Below are 22832 nucleotides of genomic sequence, written 5' to 3'. Positions count from 1 at the left end.
CTGATGCTTATTTAACAAATGTTAAATTTAACCTTTCTTTGATTTAACCCTTTTTCCATCCTGGCAAAGTTAGTACAACATTGGAAAGAGATTAGCATTCATATGTTTTTTCAGAAAGTAGAAATAATAAATACCCAAAAGGAGTAAATGATTTTAGGAGCAGGAGAGGATTTACAAATTGTCCCTTTATCAAAAGAACAATACAATCTCCTTATTCACACACATACCTGTGTTGAGTTACTGATAGAATGACATAAAAATATGATTTAAAATAATAATAATAATAATCAGGGCTAGATACTGGCCCAGGATATTTGTCTCTATCTCAGTATAAAGGTTCTTAGCACAATCATAAAACATAAGTTTTCTTGGTTTCTGTTTGGCTTGGTTTGGTTTCAGAATAATTCTTCTTGCCCATCTAATGTAAGGGAACTGGCAACAAATATTAATGTGAAAATTAAAAATTCAAACTTCATTTTAAAATTTATTTCTATTTTTAATATAACCAGAAGATCAAATTTTTCCAGCACCACCACTATCACTTTCTTTTAGAATGCCAAAGTCTAACCCCAATGTGGGGACTTAGGAACCAATCCATCCTTTTGCCAGTTAGGTGGCCTTGGGGGAGAAATTGTCCATTAGCTTTCTCTCCATTTCTTTCCCCCTTCCACTCTTCTCTGTAACAGCCTGAGCACATCAGCATTTCTCTATGGAAAAGAAGCAGTCATCATTGAAGATATTTGATGAGCAAAACTGAAAACTAACAAAATGAGAAAGATTAAGAGACTGTGAGTAACTCACCACCTAGGAACTAAACAGGAGTAAATGAGTACAAAATGGCTCTGAAATATGTGGAAATGAATGGTTGTACTCCTTGGGTATTCTAGATTACATTTTCAAGCACTAAAAGAAAATAATACTTCCAAACTCACTTCTTAAAACTAATTTCAGAATTTCCATTATACTGCAATCCGGATGTGTCTTGTAACATTTACATGTGTAAGGAAGGAAACATAAGTTGCTCTCATCACGCTCTGGGCAATGTTTAGTGCATTTCCAATGCCAGTCCCTTAGGGACAATGGTCAGCTCTCCTGCCTTTTCTTTTCCCTTAAAGACTAGTAAACACCACACTAGATTAGAAGCCCCACTAATTAAGAAATACAGAAGAAAGAACATTCATGCCTCTTGAACAATGAATGCCCTACCCTATAAACGGGTAGTCTGATTTATATTATTTGAGTTTAGTTAGCAAGAAGGGGATCAAATTTTTTTAATCCATAGTTTAAGATATTTGCTGTTGCTTAGAGATAGAGAAATGAGAAAATAAAATCCAACCCCCTCAACTTCATCAAGTCACAGAAAAACACCAAAGCAGACTAGGATAACAGCCAAGAATTGAAGTATAATTTACCAATGTGAATCATGAAATTTACAGATTCATTTTCTATATGGAGAGAATTTAAGAATGCATATGAGTATAATTGCAAAACAATACATAAAAGCTTGAGTCTAACAAAATGTTATTTTAAGTGTTCTATAATATGGTTGGATATGCTCTTAAGATCTAATTTGTATATAAAACATATGTTTATGAGTTTCTTTATAACTCTTCGCAATATGTTATATAATAATTTTACTTGGTCAACAAATATTTTAGAGATAGTTATTACTATTCAGAGGTGGTTCGTAGAAATATTGGGTATAATGGAATGCCTCAAACAAAGAGTAGCACTTAAAGAATTTTATGAGAAAGGAAAAGACAGAGATTAATAAAATGTATACACTTGAACAGCATTTTTAATGCACCGGAAAGATGCTGTGCTATGTACATGCAACATTTGAATTAATAAAACACTACATATACCCCAAACATCTTTATGTATACCAAAGCCTTTGATAACTAGCTCTGAAAACCTCTATGCATGTCTATGCCTATTTTATTATCATGCACGTGAAAATTAGTTACTCAAATCATTCTGTGTAGCACTGAGAATATCTGAGAGCCTGCTTTTTAGAAAGAAAGTGGACAGTCACACTCAACAAACAAATTAAAAATGACAATAGCATTCCTTTTGGTTATTCTTTCTCACTCAGTTCATTCTTGCTGGTTAAGGTATAGAAGGAAGGAAGATAAACAAGTCCTTCTCCAAAGATGTTTACTTGCTCTAGAAGCTACCATGAATTTAATTAAGTGCCACCCACCCCTTCTCTGCAGAAGCCTTAAAAAAAAATATTAAAAGGCTGTTTAGTTTTCATAGATAGAGTCTTCTAGATCAACTCTTGAGAAAGGCTAAGAATGTCTCCCATATTCCATTAGCTTGTCTCTAGTTTGATTTCAAAAGACTCTAATTCTCAAGGCAGCCAGGGGCCACAAAAAAAGGTAGGGAGCAGAGAATATCAGAAAAAAAGAAAACGTAAGCAAACTCAAGAAGAATTAAAAAGAATGAAAAGACTCAGAAATGTCTTTCTCTTTTCTTTTACTTTGAGATTATCATAATTTCATTCTTTAGAATCTTTCCTTTTTCTTTATCTAACTTCCATTATATTACTTCTTGGCCATGAGATAATACCTACTTAATCTGCCTAGCATTTATGTCTATGTCAGATCATTTAGTTACACCCTTCTGCCTCCACTCCCTGAAACAGGCCCTCCATAACCACAACCACACCCCAGGCATTAGGAAGTTGATTAGGAAGATTAGATTAGGAAACTGAGGCCCAGAGAGACTGAGCCTTGGCCATTGCCTTGAAATTTAATTGTCTTCTTATGATCAAATGTAAAGTTTTGATATTTTGCACATATATTGTCAACTAACCCCTAATGCAACACCAGGGAGCTAATAAGCTCTATCAAGACGCATACTCAAGTTTCTCTGGCAGTCACCTTATTAACTGCTTCTTTTTGAAAGAATTTACAGGGATATCTCAGTGTAAAGCCAAAAAAGAAACAGAGTTGAGGAAGACTGGCAACTCAAAAAGCCTTATCTAATTATTTCAGATAGAATAACCTCCCACTACTTATTTCTATATCTGATTGTTTTATTTCCTCTTTAAAATTCATCTTTAATGAAAAAAATATAGAATATTCAGAATTTTTACCTAGAGGAGATCCTATATGAATCCTTTTATTTTTCTCCCAGAAGTAGAATAATTCAAACCAAGAAAAGAACAAAACTGAAAAGATTAAAAAAAAATTATACCCACACATAATAGTTGACTCTTTTCCTCACCATTCTGCACCTTTATCTGCTGAATTTTTTTAAAAACCATCAATTTAAAAACATGTAACTTGCACTTTTATTCTCTAGTTCTTTTATGTCTGTATGTTTTCCAACACATTATGCACTGTTGTACATATTAATTGCATTTTTAATATAAATGTATTCTTTTGCATTAATAGTTTAAACCTGTAGACCATTCATTATGATTAGTTATTTGAAGTAAACAAATGAGTCCTTGAAATCAGTTTGTTATATACCACGAGGAGAGAGATTGTTCAGTAAATACAATTGATAAACTATGGGACTGAGGACCTCTGCTGGCAGTTTTAAGGCATTATTTTTTTTAAACCATAATACTGACAAGAGGAAAGGTGAAACTCTCTCTTTAATCTGAAGTATTCCTTTTTACTTAGAATCCTTTAATTGCCTTCCTAAAACTTTAATTATTGGTTCTACCGCACTTTCAGCAATTTGAGTCTTTCATTTCCACAACAGTTGCTTTACTTTTTAAAAAGAAAAACATTAAAAGTAAGACTATTGGATGAAAATATTAATTTTAATATTATTAATGTTTTAAAGCAAATTAAATTTGTTCATGAATAATGACTTCATTTTTATTTGACATAGTGGCTGCATACAGATATATTTAGATGAAGTGTGTATATATAGATATAGATACATCCTCATGACACAGAACATGGAATTTAGTATCAAATTAGAATAAAATTTTAATAACATAATTATTAAGAAATTTCTCATTTTTCCAGAAACTAGACTTGTTTCATACGTAATATATATCTAGACACCCTTGGAAGACAAGTTTTTATCTAAATGTTCAGAGCAATTTTTTAAAGCTTGAAAAAGCAATTGGACTGGTAACCCTTCACTCCACTTCACCCTAATGTCACTTACTTGTGCATTCTTTCTATTATTCATAAATTCATGTATTATTACGACTGAAAGAGACCTTAGAAGTCGTATAGTTCAGCCCTTTCATTTTACAAGGAAGACATCTGAGACCCATAGAGATGAACAACAGCCTCTACCTGTCCTTGCCAAGTCAGGGCGAGATGAACAGATAACTCCCAGAGACACTCATCTGCTAGGGACATATCTCCTCAAGCAAGAGAAGGGACATGGACAGCAGAGTTGCAGCTCTGGGCCACAAGAACCCAGTTCTGCTGTGGATACAGGAAGACCTAATCTGAGCTTGGTTCCAAGCATTCAAGCTGCTAGGAGGAAGTTTGGATTCAGGGGCAGGAGCAATAATAGTAATCATGACAAACGTTATTGAGCACCAAGTATGTGCTAGGCAGGCACAGTCCTAAGCACTTGACATGGGATAACTCACGTAATCATCACAGCTATCCTGCATAGGATAAAACTGCTAGTATAATTAAGGAAACTGAGGCACAGAGAGATTGAGCCACTTCCCCAAGGTCACTCAGTGAAGGTTCAAATCCATGCAGTATGGATCCACAGCTCATGCTCTTAATCTCACATTATGAGAAAACATAACAAGTCCAAAAATTGGTCCCAAAGGGTCCATCCTAGAATTATAGGTGCCCTGCATAACCTTGAATCAGATAGAGATCTCCCACAGCCCAATTCTATTAGATCTAGAATTCTAGAAATTTAAGAGCTGGAAAGGGCCTTGGCGAACATGTAATCTGGTGCTCTTTAATCTCTTTTGGTTTACAGACTTCTTTGAAAATCTGCTAAAAGGAATAAAACTTGTCCTCTGAAAAATGCATCAACACACATGATGGCACAGCAACAGACACACACAATTATGCATAAAATTTTGTGTTGCTTATGGAATCTCTGAATCCCATTTCTAGATCTTAGGGGACCACAGGACCCCAGATTTAAAATTTCTGACTTAGACCAACCTTCACAATTCACATTTTATATAAAATTGTCTGTCTCGTATCTCTGTACTCAAAGCAAAGAGGCTAGCTTTGTAAGTGACAGTGCTGTCTGACTGTTTTCATGTGATGGCACATATAGAAAATGATAATACTGCATGGCACCCAGGCATAAAGAAAGAAACCTTCTCAAGACCAGAGGTGACCGGCCCCAAGAACCCAGCATCCCCAGACCTCACCAAACCACCCAAGGACTGAGAAGAATCAATATCTCCAAATATCCACACCCAATCACAGCATAGCTGTTGGGAAGGCCTGCCTCAGAGTCCTCCACTAGATGACAAACTGCAAACTGGCTTAGGACACCAGGGCTTAAATTTCCTTCTCACTCCCGAATCCACTTAAAATTCTCACTCCCACACTAGCCCCAACTTAGTTTACATTTTAAACCTCACTTCCCAGATCTTCAAAATAATAGCTAGATGGGGCCAGCCCAGGGGCGTAGTAGTTAAGTTCGTGCGCACTGCTTCAGCAGCCTGGGGTTCACAGATTCGGATCCCAGGTGTGGACCTGTGCACCGCTTATCAAGCCATGCTGTGGCAGGCGTCCCACATATAAAGTAGAGGAAGATGGGCACAGATGTTGGCCCAAGGCCAATCTTCCTCAGCAAAAAAAAAAAAAAAAGAGGAGGATTGGCAACAGATGTTAGCTCAGAGCTAGTCTTCCTCACCAAAAAAAAAAAAAATCCTAACAAAATAATAGCTAGATGTATTAGTTATTGATTGCTGCTTAACAAATTAACCCAAACTTAGTGACTTAAAAGAGAAGTATTTATTATCTCACAGTTTGGGTGGGCAGCAGCTTAGCTCAGTGGTTCTGGCTCATCGTCTCTCCATCAGGCTGCAGTCGGAGTGTCAGGTGGGGCTGCAGTTATCCGAGGCTTGACTGGGTCAGGAGGATCTGCTTCCAAGCTCAAGCAGAGAGCTATCGGCAGGAAGCTTCAGTTCCTCGCCACCTAGGCCTCTCTGGGACTGCACACAACATGGCTTCCCCCATGGCAAGTAATACCAAGAGAGACAGAGAACCTCAAATGGAAACTGCAATCTTTTTATCACTTAATCTCAGAAGTGACGCTTCTGCTGTATTTGATTGTCACACAGACCAACACAGGCACAGTGTAGGAAGGAACTGCACCAGGGTGTGAATACCAGGAGGTGGGGTCATTGGGTGCCATCTCAGAGGCTGGCTACCACACTAGTGTTTATTGAGTGTCTACTCACTTACAAGCACATATTTATAAAGTATTATCTCATTTATTTTTTACAGTAGTACTCTGAGATAGATATCCCCATTTCACCATATTGGTCAAAGAGCCTAAGACCAAGGGATGTTAATTGCCCAAGGTCATACAGATAATAAGTGGCAGAAGAGAAAGTCAAAACAAGGCCTATCTGTCTATAAAGATTCACATTCTTTTCAACATGTTATTATATTTCCATGATGTGCTTTGCCTTCCTGAATCTCAATTTTTCTAGACCTCATTTCTCATCTATGAACCCCCTGTCATTTTCTTTTCAGTTCTGACCCATCATTCTATATTTTGCCCACTCGTGCTGCCAATTCCACACCCTCTGATTACTTAGGTCAACAGCACTTCCTCAGACCATATTTCACCCCATCTTCTCAATAATCATGTGAGATGTGCAAAGCATTATGTATCAAAATATAATTGTAACTTTAGTAATAGCTATTGTTTAAAAAGATGTAAAAAAGAAAAGTGTAAAGATGTTGAAGAACAAACCTGAAACATGTAATTGTTTCATTTGCAGAGATTAACAAGTGTATTCCACTGCCAGTAAAAACAGGCTGAAGTTTCAGTGCGGAAGGAGAATGAGGCAAAGTGCAGGTGCCACTGAGATGATTTCCACACGTTTCCTGAAGACTCTACTGATTAAAATGGATACACAACAAGCTACAGGATGAAAGTGGCCCTGTAGAATATCAGCTGGCCATTCAAGTTGTCACTTCAAAACAAACAGGAGTCAAATATGAGAAACTGCCTCACTTGCTGGCCTTTCTGTCTACCAGCTGCACTAAGTAGGTTTTACTGAATGGACTGGTGGGTGTATATTAATTAAAGGAATCCCATCCTAATACCCACCTATCCAGGTATTAACTTCCCTGGATATCAATTGGTCAACATGATATGAGCCAAGTAGATATGTCTAATCTAGTTTTCTTTCCACATATAAAAGAGCCTTAAAAATTGTGCTTCTTGAGATGCATCAAATCTGAAGTTACCTCTCTCTGGTCACTCTGAATAGGCAGTGGTAAAAATGTGTTGGAAAGATGGCGTATGCATATGTGTGCGTGCATTTGTGCATGTGTGTGAGTATGTGTATGTTTGCATGAACGTTGTTCTGTGATTAACAGTGAAAATCAGACTTCTTGTCCTATTTGTACATTGTTCTAAGTCACTCTCACTAAAGTCATGCATTTGTAGATATGACTTTCCCATTTTGGGGGAGCAGGGGATGTAGTCATAATCTTCCCCAACTTAGAAAAAACCCTGAAGCTTAGACAGAAGTTGTGGACCATATAGAAGAACCAAGACTTAAACTCATGTCTCCAAGCTCTAAATCTAATTCTCTGTCTACTACACCAAACCAGAGAATCACAATCAGAGAAAAACTATTGGGAGACGAAGGGCTTATGATATCGAAGTAAGAAATAGTATCTCCTTTCTCCATCTGATTTTAAAATTAAACAAGAAAAGGAGGTCCTCAAATTCTTTGAAGGGATAGAGCAATCTTACAAACACTGAAAAAAGCTAAATGGTATAGCCCACCAGCCTTAAAATATTTTTACCACTGTCTAAAATGTTCTCTAATTAGTTTCATTGTATTCTTTCCAAGAGACCCTTTATAAGACAAATGTTAATTTCTCAATTAGGAGCACTATACATTAATTCATGTGATGAAATAACCATGTTAGTATAAGCTAGTGCAGAAATTTTCATCGTCCATGGAATCCTGCAGCCTCTGGAACAGGATCTTATAAACTTCCTGGAAGACGAGGTGCGTGGGTGAGTCTCTACCTCTCCCGTACGTCTTCTTTTACAGAGCTATCTCATGATTTTGTCAGTTTTATGTGTTGACATTTTGTTTGAATAAAGAGTTACATTGTTTTTAAAACTCTGAAAACCACTGTATTAATTCATATTATAAGTTCTCTTTTGGTATGAAGATGCTGGGTAAACATTACATCCCTAGGACAAGTAGAAGGAATCACAGGACAAGGCCATTGAAAAAAATCAAACCCAGGGAAAATGTGAAATTCATGAATTCTGTCAATAGAGGGAGTGCTAGGCAAGTATGGAACTCAGAAACAAAAATTTAAAATGAGGAGACAATTCCAATGAGATGAGGCGGTGAAGGGTTTTCCTCTCCCATCTGCAAGACTCAGGGTTTGTTGTATGCTGGGGCTGGCCCTGCAAAAACTGGTGTGCAGCCCTCCAAAAGAAGCTATGTTCAGTGTAAATCTTGAATGTTTTCAAGAACATCTTTGGCAGAGATCTTATGAAGCTAGGAAGGATACAACTGTGCCAGCAAGTTATATATAAAATGCATAAACCTGAGCACAGAGGATTTTTACAGGAGTGAAACTATTCAGTGTGATACTACAATGGTGGATGCATGTCATTATACATTTGCCAAAACCCACAGCATGTACAACACCAAGAGTGAACCCTAATGTAAACTATGGACTTTGCGTGATAATGATGTGTTGATATAGGTTCATCAATTGTAACAAATGCACCACTCTGGTAGAGGATGTTGATAATGGAAGAGGCTATGCATATGTCAGGACAAGGAATACATGGAAAATCTCTACACCTTCTCATCACTTTTACTGTGAACTCTTGCTCCAAAAAATACAGTCTATTTAAAAAATCTGTAAACTTGTCTTTTCCCACTATCAATTGTTATGAGTGAGAAAATTGGATATATAAAGGCCAATTTTGCCCAACTGCTCTGTACCACACACAGATTACAAATTTGTAGTTTTTTTCTAGAGACCTATAAACTATTCTCTCTTAACTATGTTTCTCCCATTAAGAATGAAGAAAGACCTTCATCAAGAGAGGTGGCAAAAGTAATCAATTATCTAGGAAATCAATTATCTAGGAAATGCAAATAAGAGTTTCCCCCTCATCTGAAGTGACAATGGTCATAATATTGCCCTTTATTTATATAGCTCTCAAAAGAGTTTTTACATCAAAAGACCACTCACGTGGTCATCAAAATTACCCTAAAACATGTGTAGAGTAATGAGAAATGAGAAAATCATGCCTCAGAGTATTAAGTGACTTTCCCAAAGTTGTGCCACCTGTATGTTGAACCAAACCTTTTGCTCTTAGACAGATGCCAGGATTCCTGTTAAGAGGGAGAAGAGGGAGAAGACATGAAAAAAATCCAAGTCTGGGCTGATTCTTCGCAAATTTGGTAACAGAAAGGGTAGGTGCCTTTCTCCCAAGGCAAATCCTTCATCTTTATTTTAGATCCTATCCAATCCTACTTCCCAGGAATTGTACTTAATCAATGATACCCTATTCTTATTTCTCTTCATATCTCCATTTCTACTGGATTTTTTCCTCTGATATATATATGTGACTATCCCAAGTCTCTCAAATACCAAACGAATAAACCAAACTTTTCTTGACCCTATGTCCTACTTAGATAGACACCATTCTATCTCTTCTCAGTTAACCTTCTCAAAGACAGTCTATAATAATTGTCTCCACTTTCTGACCTCTTATTTATCCTTCAGCCCACTCCCCTGTGCCTTCTACTTCTTCTATGCCATTGAAATAATTATTGCCCACTTAACCAGTGACATTTTTATCAATAATCCCAATGGGAATTTCTCAGTTTTGAATGACTGGACTTTTGAGCTGGTTTTGACAAAAAATTGATTGCTGTCGTCTTATTGATACTCTTTCCTTCCTTGGCTTTTGTGTTGGAGGAGGATGGAATGGAAAAGGAAAAGAAAGCTTTCAAGACAAAAACAACAACATATATAAAGACTCCAGGGCACAAGGGAAGTGAATCAAAGAATTAAAGGATAGCTATTGTGATTGGAATATAGATAGCAGGGGTGAGCATAGCAGAAGGTGAGCTGGAAAGGTAGGTAGAAACTAGGTAATGCAGACCATTTTTAAGACTTTAGATTTTACCCTAAGCAGAAAGGATGAAAACTGAGGAAGGACGTGATATAAATAGTTCACTAAAGACCACCCTGGCTACAGTCAGGAGAAAACATTGGTAGGTTGGATAGTGTGGACAGGCCACGTAGGAGGCTACTGTAATAGTTCAAGTAAAGACGATGATGGTTGAGAATAGGCCGGGGGTGATGGAGATGAAGAGAAATAGCTGGAGGCCACTTTATTCTGGTTTTGATCTGACTTTTCTGGCCACTTCTTTTTTTCCATGTGACTCCTAATTTACCATCCCTAAAATATCGATGTCACCCAAGATTAACTTTTTTCTACCTTTGAACCTTCTTCATTTCATTATTCACCATTGTATCTAAGTTAGACATATATATTAGTATCACTTGTATAGCTTTCAAAATAAAAATATGTCCAGAACTTATTTCTTCTAGCATTTGGCATACGCGATGGCCATGAGAATGGGCCTCTCAGATCTCTGCCTGCAGGCAGTGTAACTGCGTCAGTTCACTCAGGGCCCCAGCAGCGCTCTGAAACCATCACAGTTTTATTGAGGCCATGCTGGAGGCCAGGCATTTCCCTAATTAATGAATTTCTTCTACATTTAACCCTATCTCGGTGTCTGTTTCCTGGATGACTCAAACTAAGCTCAGCTGTACCAAGAGTAAACCAAGATAAAGGCAGTAAGATCAAAATTTGGGTTGGTTACCCTGCTACCTGGCAGTTGAATAGGATGTCATCTGGTTAGTAGAGTGGGCACGGATTGTCCTTGACACAAGGTGGCAGCACAAATGTTAAAATTTCAACTGTAGAAACCTGGGGAAATGTCCCGGTGGAGGAGAATGCTATGCCATGTGCAATGATAGGCATTTGAAAAATGATCCTAGTCATTGCCAAGTTGTTTTGACACACTGCAGAAGGATAATGAGAGACTAAGGGATGTTAACAAGCCGTTAAGGGTTAAATGTGAAAGCACTATGTCCTCTCTAATAACCCACAGGATGTCCTTATCTCAAATAGAAGAAGGGCAGACAGACATAGCTGAGCGGTAAGCTAAAGACTTAATTGTTAGTCTTAGAGTCCCAGAGATGTAGGAATGCTCAGCCAAGGCAGGTGTGTTATGTAAAAGTCAGCTTCCTGGTAGGAAAACCTAAGGCCCTTAAACATCCCGAATGGATGCCCCTGAGGATGTTGACTCTGCAACCCCTGAGACCTACAGATTTACACAAGTGGTCCACACTTCCCTAATAAGAGCTATCACTTCTGCCTTGCTAGAACATGGTGCAGAGGCCTCTCCCTCACAAAGCATTATGTGCTCCTCTCAGGAACTTCCTATTTGATCTACCAGGCTGATAACTACCAGAGGTAAAACCCAGCAGAACCGGATGGGATACATAATGGATCAGATAAGAGAGGAAAGAGATGATATACCTAAAGAGTTGCAAGAATTAGTCAGCATTTGCCAGCAGGAGCTAAGGGAGAACTCCTAGCACAGGGTTTTGAAGGTATTTGATCAAGTGAAGGAAGACTATAAGACTGGAAAAGCAATAATTCAGTGATATGGGGGCATTTTCTTGGGACACAGGATTTAGCACCTTAGCAATGGCTCCAGGCCAATTCACTGCTGGGATGACTCTTAGAGGGCTGGAAAAAATGACAGCCACTGTCAACAAAGCGGAAATGCCTGATTTGTCCTAGCAGAAAATAGAGAAAGGAATAGAGACACTGGGAGAAGTGGAATAATATGTGAGGGCAGAAGAACTACCAGAGGATTATGTTCCATGGGAGGGCCCAGAGTCCACACTGTTCACCAAGGCCATCAGGAATGTGCTGGTGAGAGGGGCGCCCGCACCACTGAAAAGTTCAGTGGCAGCTCTCCTCGCAGACCAGGTATGGTGGCAGGAAAGACCTTCACGGAACTGGGCTAGTTTTATCTGAGGAGATGATGGGATCCTGAAGTAATTGAGATCAGGTGGTGTGATGCTCAACTGCTGGACCCACAAGGCTACAATTACTACGAGGACCAGCAAGGTCAGAGGGGTAGCCAAGGCCACTGGACCTGCAAGGAGTTGAGACAGTTAATAGAGAATGGTTGAGGGCCAGCCCCGTGGCTTAGCGGTTAAGTGCGCACGCTCTGCTGCTGGTGGCCCGGGTTCGGATCCGAGCGCGCACCGACGCACCTCTTCTCCAGCCATGCTGAGGCCACGTCCCACATGCAGCAACTAGAAGGATGTGCAGCTATGACATACAAACTATCTACTGGGGCATTGGGGTGGGGGGGAAATAGAGAATGGTGAACCAAAAAGCAAAATAGACAGCCAGCCAACCAAGGTGTTGTTAACGTCTCTAATGTTAGGGAGAGGGGAGCAAGAATGGAGGAACAGCACATCACATTGAAGGTGATTGCTCCAATAAAAATTTACAATCTTTTGCTCATTTTCCAGACCTGAGCTGATTTTCAGGATCAGAATTGGAACCCATTGGCTGAAAAGATGGCCAGGCCCCTAGGAAGAAGACCCTGCATTATATACTGGTGATGATTTTCCCAGGCCTTTCCCCAAAGGGACATATAGCCATTTACTTGGGTGAATGAACACTGGGAAAAGAATAAACATTTGTTGATGATTTAAGAGAAGAAAGCAAGCTGGCAAGAAGGCCAGAAGAGTTAGGGAAGGTTTTAAGAAGAAAATAGGCTGAATCAATAGGATTAATTCCCATCTACTACTTATCATTTTAAAAAGCTGTGAATCAAGTTATAGAAAGTATATTCTATGACCACAGTGAAATTCAATTTGAATTCAATAACAGAAAGATATCTGGAAATCCCCAAATACTTGGAAACTAAATAGCACAGTTCTCAATATCTCACAGTTCTGAATACATCAAAAGAGAAATAACAAAATATTGTGAAATAATTAAAATAGAACATATCAAAATTTATAAGATACAGCTATTGCCTGTATAAAATACTCTCTGCCTCAGTCTGTAATAATTTTAATTAGTTTACTTTTATTCGGTTTAGTATCTAGAATATAAACTCTGAGAGCAACAATTTCCTCTTTTTCTACACTGTATCCCCAGTTCCTAGCATAATGCTCAGTCCCAATTAAAGAAATATATATGTAGATGAACTCCACCACTCAGAAGCAACCACTACAAAAATTTAAGTGCATATGCTTCCAGAATTTTCTAGGTATGTATAAAAATATTCATATTATTTTTTACAATAATGGAATAATATTATCCACATCCATTGTAGACATTTCCCCAATTAACAATATATTGAGAAGCAATTTAAGTGTGAATAAATAAAGATATACATCACTTTTTAGTGGTTGTATAATATTGTATTATATATATTTATCATATCATAAATTCTGGTTATTATTCAATCTCTAGCCATGGACATTTAGCCTTCTGGTTTTTTATACTAAAAAAATAATGCAATAACTCACACACACACATCATACTTATCTGACTATTTTTTTAAGGAAAAATTTCTACAGTTACAATGGCTCACTTAAAAGGTATACAGATGTAAATGTTTGATACAAAATGACAAATTCTAGAAATAATAATGTACAAATTTCACAACATATTAACCTAGATATTTTTTTTTAAAAGCGATTATCTTGATCTTGGAGTCAAGTGTACATCGATAATTCTATTTGCCCCTTTCACTCAAGTAATGGTTAAAATGACAATTTTTCTTTGCAGCTTCCTAGTAGTCCATTAATAAATATTGCTAACAATTGTGCATTTTAAGATTTTTTAAACAAGCTGTTTTTGTTGTTATTTACAAACTGTTGATGAATGAAACCACAGTACCAATAAGGCTAATTGTTGAGCAGAATGAACTTGATCAAGCACTTATTTTGCAAATGCCTTAAAATTCGAGCAGACTACTTGATGTAAAAAATATTTACTCGAGGATGAAGCTATTCTTTCTCTTCTCCTACAGATCTTTTGTAGCTACTTTGGAAAGTAAGTGCTCTAGGAACCAAATTCCAAGTTTAATACACTGTTATTCCAAAATAGTATTCATTTTAGCCTCAATTTCTCCATTGACAAGATACAGATTATTATCACTTGTTAGCACTTGTATAATAGCTGCCTGGCAGAAAAATGATGGGATGTATGTCAGATAACTACTAGATTCCCCCACATTAGTTCCAGGCACTTTACACTACTATAATTCTTGTAATCTCACCAGGAGATAAGTAGGAATATTATGAATGAAGGAACTGGAGCAACAAAAATTTAATAGTCAGGGGGCCAGCCTGGTGGTGAGTTAAGTTCCCGCATTCCGCTTCAGCAGCCCCGGGGTTCATGGGTTCAGATCCCGAGTGCGGACCTACTCACCACTTACCAAGCCAGGCTGTGGCGGCATCCCACATATAAAAGGGAAGAAGATGGGCACAGATGTTAGCTCAGGGCCAATCTTCCTCAGCAAAAATAGGAGGCTTGGCAACAGATGTTAGCTCAGGGCTGATCTTCCTCAGCAAAACAAAACAAAACAAACAAACAAACAAAATTTAATACTCAGTAGTCAAATAGGCAGAAAAAACCCGATCATAACTTAGATTTTCCCACATCACATTTCAGCTGTCAAATAACTGGCCCCTGAACAGGAAAATGCAGTGGATCATGTTCGTAACTAGTAAGTGATTCTTTGAATGTGACAGGATTTAAATAGCACTCGATAACTCAGATTTGGAGAATAGATGGCACCAGTCCTACATTCCAAAGGGAGGTTAAAGCAGGATCAAATCCTAAGCAGGATTTGGATATGCAAATAAGGCATCTGAGAAACTGTTTTGCTCCCCCATCCCAGGATCATGTGGGGTCACACAGACCCCTTAGCCAATCTGTCACCTCCAGCCAAAAAAAAAAATGAGATTGAAGAGAAAAGGGAAGGCAAAGATTAGAAGAGATTAGGAGGAGGAAGGAGGTTGCTGTGGCCCACTATGCATGCACTAACACCACCCTGAAGCCTGTGGAGAGGGGCATTGATGGCGTAGTCAGAAAGCTTGAGATATTTGCTCTGGAATTTGGAGATCACACCTGCCTGATATCAGACTCACGCCTGATAAATCTGCCTGGCCTGGTGGCTGACCATGGCTGGCCTATCTCTCCGAAGACTGAATCAAGAGAGATTGTTCCATTGTAGTCGATGTGTACCTGACACAAGAGACAATTGGCCTGGGTGTTGTCCTGCTCAAGAAGATTGCTTTCCTACATGAGATAATCCAGCAGGGAGTAAACCCTCTAAATTCGTAAGAATTAAAGGAGGAGCTATACACAGTCAGCCAGAAAATGTATTCCTCAGCATCAGGGAAAGGTAGGTGCAGTATCTCCAATGATGGAGGAGGGAAGGTGCAGTGCTCTCCAAAGGGCACACAGAACACTTTTGCCAGTAAAAGTTGACTTTACACATCTGCCATGGCCAGAGGAAACCAACACAAATCAGTGCCAGACAAGTAGTGTCCATAAATATATCTGCCTTCCCCACACCTCTTTCAACTCTAGAAAAAGAGTGAGAGGCAACCTCAAGAGTGGGGAAGGAGGAGAAGCACTCTGTGGAGAAATAAAGACGCTAACTAGGCCCCTCTTTCCACAGCTGGTGGCCAATCTAAAGAAGGGGAGAATCTTTAACTTCAATGAACTTAAAAATTCTATTTCATGCAAATAAATATTTGAATGACCTGAGATTGTCCGCAGGACCAAAAAGTAACCTGAAAAGTTATGAAACCAGCTTTAAGTTTATCCATGGAGCAAGAGGAGAATTGGCCCCACAGAAAAAGTAGTATAGAATAATGGGAGATGAAAATTAAGCTGCCTCGTGATTGCACACTCCCTCTGTGTCCCACTATTTCAATATAATGATTCTACACTAAACCAAAAGAAAAGTGTTATTTTTATTAGGCAAAATATAATAGCATCTGTAGACTACAATGCATCAAGTATGACAGTCACAGTCTGTCAAATAACAATTGGATATCCACAATAGGAAAAAGGCAAGTTCTTGTTATGGATCTTCAATTAAAGAGGCATTGTTAAGTAACAGACTTCAGCTTTATAATATGCATATCAATCAGTCTAAAGGTATTGATTAAGCTCCATCTATGTGTCCATTTCTCTTTCCCTCTCCCTCAAAGGAGTAAAGATTCTGATTAAAGAAGCATTAAAACACTTAAAAGGTGTGGTTAAATTAAATTAAAAGTTCAATACAGATTTTTAAATTAAAAAAAAAAGAATATTAGAAGAGGTTAAGAAAGCTTACTTTATGAAAAGTTGAGTTTTAAAAATGTGTGTTTTATTACTCACATAAGCTTGGGTTTGTTTGAATTTGACATGTGCTTATTCCTGAAAATAAATAGGATATTTGAGGGGCCAGCCCCGTGGCTTAGCAGTTAAGTGCACACACTCCGCTGCTGGCCGGGTTCGGATCCTGGGCGCACACCGACGCACCGCTTCTCCGGCCATGCTGAGGCCGCGTCCCACATACAGCAACTAGAAGGATGTGCAGCTGTGACATACAACTATCTACTGGGGCTTTGGGGGGGGAATAAATAAATAAAATTATTTTTTTAAAAAATAGGATATTTGATACTAGAAAATCCTGAAAAAGAGCTAGAAGTAAAGATACTATATCTAATTTATTCAAATCAGCAGGTGGCCCAAATCTATTTACACATCATAAATATTTCAATTATAGAAACAAAAGAAAACAGCAACACAAAAACCAAAGAAATCAACACCACAGAAACTGCTAACAGCATATGATGCTTTTAACCTCTTTAATATAAACATATTTTTCATATATTTTTATTTCTAAATATCTTTAGCAACCATGCATTTTTTTCTTACCTCAGGGTTCACTAACACACGATAAGAAATGGACTTTTTAAACAATTTACTTAAATGCATTTTTATAAAAATAATTTTAACAAAAACTAATTTATTAAATTTAATAATTAACAAATTAGTTAATTAATAAGTCATTAAATAATTAAATTATCAACTGCAATAAACCTTACAATCATATTTTATTGCTAAATTATTTTTATCTCCAAAAACAAGTAAAAAATGTTAAAAGAGAAACTTAAAAAACAACAAAAATTATACAGGTATACTGTCTGATTCTTTTTGAAATTAGGAGAATATTGAAAAAGAAGGGAAGGAAAAAAGAAGGAGGGGGATAGAGCAAAAGAGGAGAAGTTGAGACAAACCTTAAATAAACAAATAAGCTAATAATATATCAAGTGGTAAATAAACTAAAAATATACGAAATGGTTGCAGTTTCAGTAAGAGCAGGTAACATTTTGATTTACAGAGTCCCATTAAAATTGGATCAATGAAACTCACTAACTAGATTTTATTGACACTATAGGGGGAAAAATCTGTCTATGTCCTGGGGTTCCAAAATGGAAGAATAAATCCAGGAGCTACTAGAGGCCATCCTGCCCACAGAAGATGAGAGCCGGGCTGAGAATAAACACAAAAGAAAGCAGAGCTGCAAGATGGAGAGAAAAATTCCTGTCAACATCTTTGACCCCTTGGATACAACAGGGTCTATGGAACATAGCCCTGCGACTTTCATTTAGGGGAACCAATAAAGCCCCTTTTTTTGTCTAAGCCAAATTGAGTTTTTTTTAATAACACTTGCAAATGAAAGTGTCCTGATTAATGCAATTCAAAAGTGAAATTTATTATACACAAGTAGTTAGAAAGTTGAAACTGATTAGCTGAGTGTTGGTGTGGTAGTGGTTCCAAAGACGTTCATGTCCTAATTCCTGGAACTTGTGAATATGCCACCCTACGTGGTAAAAGGAACTTTGTGGGTGTGATTAAATTAAGAATTTTGAGATGAGGCGATTATCTGGGTAGGCCAACAAGGGTCCTAATAAGAGTGAAGCAGGAGGAGTCAGAGCAGAAAGAGAGCAAGCCAGACGCAGAGACTGGAAGAGGGAAGCAGAGATTAGAGGCATGAGCTTTGAAGACGGAGGAATGGGCCACGAGCCAAAGAATACAGGTGGCCTCTAGAAAAGGGAAACAGATTCTCCCCCCACAGCCTCCAGAAGGAATCAGCCCTGCCGACATCTTGACTTAGCCCAGTGATTTGTACTTCTGGATTCCATAACTGTAAGAGAATACATTTGCGTTATTTAAACCACCAAGTTTCTGGTAATTTGTTATAGCAGCCATTAGAAAATAATAGTAGTTGGGGCTGGCCCAGTGGTGTAGTGGTTAAGTTTGTACGCTCCGCTTCAACAGCCCAGGGTTCACAGGTTCGAATCCCAGGGGCGGACCTATGCACAGCTTATCAAGCCATGTTGTGGTGGCATCCCATATAAAGTAGAGGAAGATGGGCACAGATGTTAGCCCAGGGCCAATCTTCCTCAGCAAAAAGAAGAGTATTGGCAACAGATGTTAGCTCAGGACTAATCTTCCTCACCACAAAAAAAAAAAAAGAAAATAATAGTTGGACATTTCATGGAAGCATTTTGTGTGTTATTCCAATATCCTCTACATGATTAAGAGAATTATCCTTCTAACAAAGCTAAAATTAGATTTGGGGTATGCTGAATTGAGAAACAAAATATTGGTTTGTACTTAAATATTTTCTCTACTCTGACTACTGAAAGATCCCAGGAACAGTGATACCCCAATAACAATGAGCACATCTAGCAATCAAATCTTGGTTTCTAAAACCATTCTCCATTAAAAGAAGCAGCACCCATTAGAGAAATGTCTGATTCTGGGGCTGGAGTTGGGAAAGTACAAGATGAGTCTGGAACATCTTTTTGAGCCAGAAAGTAATAAAGTACTCAGTGAATGAAAAGGACACGTCAAACTGACACAGAAGCCAATATAAAGGAACTTCCACTGACCAAATCAAGAACAGTGCGAGCATCAAAATAAATAATAACAAATTACAGCCCATTTTATAAAATAGGAGTTTGTGAATCCATATAAATAAAAATAAATAAATAAATAGGGAGAAGAGAATCTTATACTATAATGGAAACTAGTAAATATAGAAGGAATGCTTAAATCAGAAAAATCAAATATTTAGCAACCATTATCATAATAATACCATTAATTCAGCCAAAATATATCAATGGATACTAAAATTAATGGGTGAAAGTTTGACAAAGAATAAGATATTTACATATTAAAAGAACCAGAGAAATTGCAAAAAGAAAAAGATAATTATGGCATTAAGCTAGTCCTGAAGTCTAATCTACCCTCTGCATAGAAACTCTCCCCAAATACTTATTAATTATAAAGAGAATCAAGTAACTTTTGAATGGACAAACCTTATAGAGACCACCTCAATCAAAGATTCAAACTGAATATCACCAATGATGGAACAAATTAAAATCATAGACCACCTGATAGGATGCAATAAAAAGAACACACCATCGCTTCTGTGTTTCTGTGATATTCCTGCCACATAACATAATCTGAATCTAAGGAAACATCAGACCTACCCAAATTGAGGAGTATTCTACCAAATAATTGGCCTGTAAAGGTCATGAAAGTCAAGGATGACTGAGATTCAAGATTGAAGGAGATTAAAAAGAAATGACAATTAAATGCAACATGTGGTCCTTGACTGGATCTTTTTGCTATAAAGCATATTATTGGGACAACTGCCAAAACATGAGGGGGTAGGCAACCATCTAGAAGTAATGTAGCAATGTTAATTTCCTGATTTTGATGATTATATGGTATTTAGGTGGGAGCATGTCCTTGCTTTTGCAATTACACATTAAGTATTGGAGCGTAATGGGCATTATGTCAGTAACTTGCTTTCAAATGGTTCAGAGAAAAAAAGTTCATTGTACTATTCTTGCAAATTTTCTACAAGTTTAAAATTATTTTAACATAAAAACACTCAAAACTGTGATTAAATTTTTTGAAAAAATAAACCCAGAAACTACAGTTAGATTTGTGTAGCTCTGATGCCAAAGTCAGCACCATGGACAGACAAGGTTAATTATGTTGTCTTGATTATGCCTGGTTCTTAATAACCAAATCCCAAAAAAGATGTGTATAAGTTAAAAGACCACTTGATGGAATTTGAAGATGCACTAGCCACAACTGTTTCCTCGTTTCAACATCTGTTACTGACACTGATGCATTTCTAATCTCCTCCTCTAGAGAACATAACCTGTGTAGTAGACACCATGGTTGTCTACACGGTATCTATTCCTCCTTCCTCTTTTCTAACACAATCCCACTCTTGCTTAGGCATCTACTCCTCGCACCATCACCAATGTTTTTAAATTTATTTATTTATTTATTTATTGTGTTTGTGTGTGTCTGAGGAAGGACGGCCCTGAGCTAACATCCATGCCAATCCTCCTCTTTTGCTGAGGAAGACCAGCCCTGAGCTAACATCTGTGCCCATCTTCCTCCTCTTTATATGGGATGCCGCCACAGCATGGCCTGACAAGCGGTGTGTCCGTGCTCGCCAGGGATCTGAATCCAGGCCGCCAGCAGCAGAGTGTGCGCACCTAACCACCAAGCCACAGGGCTGGCCCCAATTACCAATGTTTTTAAAAGAAATTTGATGGACCCCGGCACCAGAGTTGGGCCTTACTTATCTAAAAGTAATCCCATTCCCCATGCTAGAGATTGGTTCAGCTAATCCAATTAGTTTGTGGTAGTCCCCTAGCCTCAAAAATTGGTTCAGGAATTAGCTTGTAACCTAATAAGGACCAATGAGTCATGAAGGAGGGTTTTCTGGATGTTTCTGATAAGAAGCTTCTTAGCTTTTAGAAGCAAAATAGAATACTTGCATCTTCTCCATTATATGGAGCCTAGAACCTCTAAAAGGCATTTTACCACCAAGAGGCAAATCAGCCTAAGGAAATCCCATCACTCTAGAAGGAACAAAACCAAGGAAACTGCAAAGAAAAGGAGTTGTACTCATGGTGTTAAGCCAGCCCTGAAACCCATCCTGCCTTTCTATGTTACTTTGTGAGCCAATTTAAACTAGTGGGATTGAACTGAATTTTCTGTTACATACTTCCAAAATATGCTGATACGATCTGTATTTTCAGGTTTGAAAAGGTGGCACACACAGGCCAATCTTTCCAGGTAATTTCTTATTTTATTCTCCTCTAAAGCCTAATATGAGAATAGTGGGAAGAAGAAGAGAAGGAAAAGAAGGTAAATAGTCTATTAGTTGAAAAGAAATTTGGAGTTAGAAAGGTATTTGCATATACATGTAAAATAGGGAAAAGTATTTTATTTATTTAACAAACATGCATATGGCACTTATGTGTCTGGCACTGTTTAGATGTTTTATAATGTTAACTCACTTAATTCCTATAAAAATTTATGAGAAATTGTTATTACTATCATCCCCATTTTTTTTTTTTTTGTGAGGAAGATCAGCCCTGAGCTAACATCCATGCTAATCCTCCTCTTTTTGCTGAGGAAGACCAGCTCTCAGCTAACATCTATTGCCAATCCTCCTCATTTTTTTCCCCAAAGCCCCAGTAGATAGTTGGATGTCATAGTTGCACATATCATCCCCATTTTTAATTGGAGAAATTGAGGCACGTGGATGTTAAGTAACTGGCCTAAGGTCACAGCTAGCAAGAGGCAGAGCCAGGATTCAAATCACTATGTTATATTAATCCCAGACAGAGAAAAGATCATCTAATGAGGACACTTCAGTATTACGTATGTACAAAAGGATACGGCATGTGGTCAATTCACATGCAAACCTAGGATTTGCATCAGAGAAAATCAACATTTCTCATATATCAGAAAACATAAATGGAACTATTAGTCATTTACCTAAAAAAAGATAATTACTGTATGTCTATGTTTATCTAAAACCAATACATGAATAGATAGTAGCACAAACTCAGTAATTATGAAGTAGGGTCTATTATAGTAGAAAAGCCTGTTAAAAATAGAAAAAGAAAAATTCCTCTTGTTAAAAATAGAGGGTGTTTGGAAGATATAGTGGAAAATGTGAATAATTTTAATTGTCAACTGGGAAACAGTACCAGACACAATTTTCTTTTTTGTCCAATACAATCAAGACTTTGCTTATTCAAGTCTGCCTAACTGACACCTGAACTTCATTTCCCATAACCTTTACCTAATTAGTCTAGTCTATGGTTTCCAGAGAAGGTAGGTCTAACAAATCTTCTCCAGGCTCAGGAGGGAAAGAAAAGCAGCAGGAAGACCTCTCAGCTATGCTAAAGAAAGTCCTGTGTTGTGCCACGGTTTGTATATGACTTAGGGGGGCTGCCTGTCTCCCCTTGAACAAATCCTCTTTGAATATTTCCCTTTCAAAGCTGTCCATCATGGTTGAAGTGAGTGTAGAGAAGAGGCCTAATGATAGAACAAAGAGAAGAAGAGTAAGATGGGAACTCTCTTCCACCCACCATGACTGAAGTGCTCAATGATGCCTTTAAGTGTTTAAATGCTGCACTGTCTAAATTTTAAATCGACAAACATAATATCAAGCATACAGTAAG

General features: G+C 37.8%; 1 long non-coding RNA gene across 2 annotated transcripts in view; it reads left to right on the top strand.

Moving 5' to 3' along the window:
- LOC131402644 (uncharacterized) overlaps nucleotides 1-22521 on the top strand; it is a 33941-nt gene extending 11420 nt beyond the window's left edge. Inside the window, exons 3-5 of one of the 2 annotated variants that reach the window (XR_009218847.1) lie at nucleotides 9515-9607; nucleotides 21396-21432; nucleotides 22507-22521. This is a non-coding gene — a long non-coding RNA (uncharacterized LOC131402644). Of the gene's footprint in view, nucleotides 1-9514; nucleotides 9675-21395; nucleotides 21433-22506 lie in introns of those variants that run through there. The other variant, XR_009218846.1, reaches the window with a different exon arrangement.
- The last annotated feature ends 311 nt before the right edge of the window (nucleotides 22522-22832 follow it).

This window comes from Diceros bicornis, unplaced genomic scaffold, assembly GCF_020826845.1.
Source record: "Diceros bicornis minor isolate mBicDic1 unplaced genomic scaffold, mDicBic1.mat.cur scaffold_200_ctg1, whole genome shotgun sequence".
NCBI lineage: Eukaryota > Metazoa > Chordata > Mammalia > Perissodactyla > Rhinocerotidae > Diceros > Diceros bicornis.
This window is presented reverse-complemented; position numbering and strand designations above follow the sequence as displayed.